Genomic DNA, 6,216 nt, shown 5'->3' with positions numbered 1-6,216 from the left:
TCAAGGATTTGTATAGTACGTGTCACTATACAAATCGTTTCACCAATGAACACCTATAGCCAAAGTGCTAAATTTAACTACAACGGACTGCCGTCATATTCTAACCAATTAATCAAGTTGAAAATAAACTGCACTTTAATGTGCAAATTTACCCTAATCAAAAGAGATCAAAGCGGTCACTAGTATAGTATGGAATTGGAACAATTACAATCTTACCACGAATATTGATTGATATAGGCATATAGTAATTAGTTTGTGCCGATGGACCCGCACGTACGAACGAGGCGACCGAAAAAAAAGGTACCAATTTTATTTTTTTGGCTCGTTACTCTTGGCAACTTCTGCATGCACATCATTACAAGTCCAGTCATAATGTTTGTTCCACTCCTGTGTCATATAATGTTTTAAAGATAATTTGGAGTATTTCAGCTATTTCATCTGCTAGTTCTTTTAGAATCATATTGGAGAAGTTATCTGGGCCGACAGCTTTTCAGGGATTTGGATCATTTAGAAGTTTCATTATACGGTCTAGCTTCTTGGTGTAATGAAGTCTTCAATAGCTATTTATCTCTGGGTTTGCTGTTTATGTCTTTAAAAATATGAACACACATTTTGATCTTTAATCTTCTGATTTTTCCTTTTTACGGCTCACCTTTCGGACAAAGTGAGCTTTTCTCATCACTTGGCGTCGGTCGTCTGTCGTCCGTCGTCGTCGTCGTTAACTTTTTACATTTTGAACTTCTTCTAGAGAACCACTGAATGGAGTGAAACCAAACATGGCAGGAATGTTCCTTATGAGGTGGTAACCAAATGTTGTTACTTTGTAGCCGATCCATCATCCAAGATGGCCGCCAGCGGGGCCGGGGACTTATTTTATAGGAAATGCATACAAATGACTTCTTCAAGAGAACCACTGAATGGAATGAAATCAAACATGGCATTAATGTTACTCATGAGGTGCTGACCAAGTGTTGTTACTTTGTAGCCCATCCATCATCCTAGATGGCCGCCAGCGAGGGACTTAGTTAAACATAGGACCCTATGGGAAACTCATACAAATGACTTCTTTTAGAGAACCACAGAATGGAATGAAACCAAACATGTCAAAAATGTTCCTTACGAGGTGCTGACCAAGTGTTGTTACTTAGGAGCCGATCCATCTTCCAAGATGGCTGCCAGTGGGAGGACTTAGTTTAGCATAGAACCCTATGGAAATGCATACAAATGACATCTTTTATAAAACCATTATATGGAATGAAACCAAACATAGCATGAATGTTCCTTATGAGGTGCTGACCAAGTGTAGTTACTTTGTAGCCGATCCATCATCCAAGATGGCTGCCAGCGGGGGCTTAGTTTAACATAGGACCTTATGGCAAATGCATACAAAGGTCTTCTTCTAGAGAACCACGGAATTGAATGATATCAAACATAGCATGAATAGTCCTTTCCTTATTTATATAGGTGCTGACCAAGTGTTGTTACTTTGAAGCCAAATTTTATCTGTTCTATATGATTTCAAAACCCAAGTAGAGTCAGGTGAATGATACAGGCTCTTGAAAGCCTCTAGTTTTTTAAAACTCTGTCCCTTCTTCTTATAAGTCTCACCATGTCTGTTGTTATCCATAGGCAACCATCCTTTTTACGAGCAGTCTTAGTTGGTATATGTCTTATTATCATACATGCATAGAGTGACTTAGCTATGGATTGGATATTGTAAAAGGTCTGTAAAGGTCGTCTTTCATTTTTTGCCTTTTTGTAAAGGAGGATCTGTCTTGTTTTCTGATATAATCTGTCCACTTCAGTACAGACGATGTCATGGTCAGATAGCCTGGTTGGTATCACTCTGCTTTCCTAAAGCTACCTGTGCAATTGGTTCATTAACTATTTGAGTTAGCCCATGGTCACCTAGAACGTCTGTAAACTTGTGGTGGATGTTGTCATTCTGGATTTAGTTGGCCCCGTTAATTTTCAGTCCCATCCAGGAAGGTTGAAATCTACGGCTGCCATGATGAATGCATTCTTCACTTTGTATCTCTACTCATGCTGTTTGATCAAATTGCACATTTTCCTCTTCATTAGATGTCAGTTTGGGATTGTAAAAGGATCATGTTAGGTCACTGAGATGGCTTTATGTCGGCCTAGTGAACACTCTATACTGGGTGATATATTTTATCCAATTTGTATTCTGTGTATATAGTTCGTTTAAATAACAGCCCAAAATGTTCGAACTATTAATTTTCGTAAGCAAATTTCTGTTCTTCCCACCGGCAAAGCCGGGATACGAATTCATGCATACATTTATGTCTCTGATTTTATCCGGCATATGCCCGAGGGTCTGTGTTGGGGTTTACAGATGAGAGATTATTAATAAAAAAAAGAATGTATCTTTATAGAGGGAAAAAAGAGTGCAACAGAAGAAAAGCCACGAATCTGAGCAGTTCTGCAAAAGTGTAAGCATCTGGGAGATATACAATTTTCTGTTTTTAAAAAAAAAATAACTACCACATATATGTCCTTTTAAAATACAGTCTTTAGGGAACGACTATAGATAACTTAAAAAGTTTTTTTTTTCTTTCTTAAGAATTTGTTATGATCCCCAATTTGATGAAACAAATATTGTAATCGAGCTGCTGACAAAAAAGTATATAATTCTGTATTCAAATTTCCCGGTGATCATTAATATAAGTGCGAAATTTATAGAAAAAAAAGATTATCTGATTGATACGAAAAACGAACCTTTCTCAACTTACCTTACCAGGAAATCTTTCTCCGTCCACTTCGGGACAACCTCATTTGAGTAGTCGATATTCCACCACCACATCTATGTACACTATTTTACACACATTATCGGTAATTATATAATACACTTGAGTACGGAGATATATCAATGTTTCATATTATCCTCTATGCATCATTGAATTAGCAATGTTTAAAATAATTTCCACATTATACGAGTATATACAGTACACTATTTGACATGTATGCTTTCGGCACAACAACAGTTGAATACGGGAGTATCGATGTTCGGAACATGTTATCAGTGCATAACAATGAAATATCCTCATTTCCTTTTAATATCTAAGGATCGGTATCTTGCTATATGTAACGCATACGACATTTGCCTGCATATTGCATCTAATTTAAAAATGTTTTCACTATTTCCTTTTAGTCCAGTATAGTATAACGTACAGTCCAGGATTATTTGGATTTTATCATGACTGGAAAGTGTTCTAAAGTTGTCTTTCGATATTAAATGTAATATTTCATCGATCTGGTGAAAATATTTTTGTCGGATAGGTTCTAGAATTTGACAGTCCAACAGGAAGTGACAGAGAGTTTCATCGCCTTGATCACATAATTTACAGATCGGAGTTTCGTTTTCTGAATATCTAAATCTTTTATTCTGTAATATATAAGTGCCAGTTACTAATTTTAATTTAATTGCCAGTCTTGTTGTTTCTCTGGTCGGATCGTTAGTTGTATTTATGTCCAAAAGATGGTGAAATTCCCCAGGATTGTATGCTTCTATATTAAGATGTCGAAGAGACATATAGCTTTTTCCGGATGAAATTATTGCTTCTTTCCAGTATTTATAAACGGCAATTTGGACAGTTCTCCGATTCCATTGAAACTTTTTTGGCGCACAGTTTAGAAGTTGTAACGGAGATGGTAGTGCATATTTAAATATCATTTTCTTAATTGAAATAAACCAGCTGTTGCTCGATTGATCTTTGACGGTTAATTGTCTAATAGCCAATTTCTTTTCTAAATTTGAGTTGTCTTGCCTACATATATGTTATTAAATAAAATTAGCGCTTTTTGGTCGATTTGTGCTTCTATAGGTAAGAATCCGGATAGGATGTAAATACTCGGATCTGGTGTACATATCGGTAAAGACATAATTCTCTTAAGCAATTGTTTTTGGAACTTTTCTAATTTTAGTAGATTTGATGAAGTAGGTAATATAACTTCTAACCCGTATGTAAGAATAGGTTGTATAAAGGTTTTGATCAGATGTAATGAGGTAATCGGATCAAGTCCATTCTCACCATGCAGTCCTGTTGACATGAGACTATAGGCGGCTCTCCTAGATTTAGTAATGTTCTGGTCAGTGGTTTCATTTTGAGAGTTTTTTGAAGATGTTGATCTAAGAATTCCAAGATGAGGTGATTTGTCAACGACTGGCATGGGATTTTCATTCAAAGTTAAATTGACTGATTTAGACTGTTTCTTGCGGCTAGTTGGTTCTATTTGTAAGACAACGCTTTTTTGAGGCTGTAGTAGATAGTGATGGTTTTGACTATATTCAGCAGCTATATTTATGAGAAGTTGTAGTTCTGCTGGATTTTCGCTCATCAAGGCAACATCATCCGCACAGGCTATTGCATTAACAGAGGTTTCTCCAATTGTGCATCCCTGTGCAACATTTTCAAAATTATGAAGTAAATCTTCAATATATATTTTATACAGATCTGCACTGAGAAGACCTCCCTGTTTAACTCCCTGTTGGACTGGAAACTTTTCTGAATAATCATTTGCCCATTTGACGCATGCTTCTGTGTTTTTATGTATTTCATCAATTAATATCCAAGTCGCTGGATTGACATCGGTGAAGTGTACTTTCCGTAGAAGCATTTTTAGGACCACAACATCAAAGGCAGATTTCGCATCCAGTAAAGCTATAAGAAATGGCGATTTCTTGTCCATGTATTCTCTATATAATTCCTCTACTATGATTGCTGCATTCAGTGGTGACGCATTTGCAGTGAAGCCTCTCTGTAGTATTGACTGTAGGTCGAGAGAATGTTTTCTCAGATCATCACGTAGTATGTACTCAATTATTTTCAATAATATTGGTAAAACAACTATACTAGTACCACGGTAGTTCTTGGAGTAGGATTTGTCTCCTTTGTTTTTGTAAACTGGTGATAATAGACCCATCTTTATAAAATCAGGAATCAGCCTTTTTTGAAACATAGTATTAATGAGTTTATGTAGAAATTTCAAAAATAGGTCCCCTCCATATAAATAATTTTCTATGGAAACGCCATATATGTCTTCTGCTTTTCCTTTATTTATGGATTTAATAGCTTTTTGAATGATATCCAGGCTTACTTCTTTTGATGTAAATTGGCGACTTATTTCTAAGATTGTATCATAGTCCATTTCACATAGTTGTAAATGCTGGTCTTAAATGATGGATGTTCAGTTGGTATTGTCAGTTTTTTAAAATGAGTATGCCATCCAGATAAGATATCATCTCTTTCGAAAGTTTCTCCATCAACGTTTAGGTCGTTTATGAAGGTATTGCCATTTTGTCTTTGCTTACGTATCAGTTTGTAGAAAAGATTTTTGTCGCCACTATTCGAGTGTATTAAGATGTTCCTCTCGTTATGTTTCCTTCGTAGCTCTTCGTTCCTGATTTCCGTCCTAAATGTTTTCCTTGTCAGTTTCTTTTCAATAATTAATGGATGGTCGATGTTCATTGGACGTCCATTGTCCTTCCATATCTTGTATGCTTGCTTATTGGCTTTTAATGCGTCAGCAATTTCTTTGTTCCAGATATTTAATTTTAGTTTGTTCTTGCCATATGTCTTCTGTTTGCTAACTTTTTTGGCTGTTTCAGACATTAAATGTGTTGTATCTTTAATGATCTGGTCTATGCTCTCATTATCGTTTTCTAGCATATCTGACTATTTGATGATCTCTTTGCTAATGATGTCCGTGTATTGTTGTTTATCTAATTTTTCCCATTTAATTTTCAGTTTCTGATTGTTTGATGTTTGTTGAGCATGTTGAATTAAATAGCATTGCATTTGGAGAAGTATTGGGTGATGGTCAGAGACATTTACTGGATGGTCTGTTACTCTCTTAGATGGCTGTAGTTCGATATTGCTGTGTAGAAAGTAATCTATTTCTGATACATCTGCACCGGATGTGTTAATAAAAGTTGGTCCCTTATGGTTTGTTGTTAATTTACATTCTTTCATTAATTCAAGAAGTGCAATTTTACGTTTGGAGTTATTTGTTTCTTTGACAATGTCTTCATTAAAGTCCCCTCCAATCACTATATCATGTGTCTCTTTGTATTTTTGGACTATCTCATATAGTTGGTCAATGCAGTCATCAAAGATAATTTTGCTGTCTGTTGTTGATTTAGTTGGTAAGTATACGGACATTATGACAGTTGGTTTGCTAGTTAATAACTCAACG

The sequence above is a fragment of the Mytilus trossulus genome, chromosome 4 (assembly GCF_036588685.1).
Source record: "Mytilus trossulus isolate FHL-02 chromosome 4, PNRI_Mtr1.1.1.hap1, whole genome shotgun sequence".
Lineage (NCBI taxonomy): Eukaryota > Metazoa > Mollusca > Bivalvia > Mytilida > Mytilidae > Mytilus > Mytilus trossulus.
The sequence above is the reverse complement of the archived record's forward strand: the minus strand, read 5'-3'. Positions refer to the sequence as shown.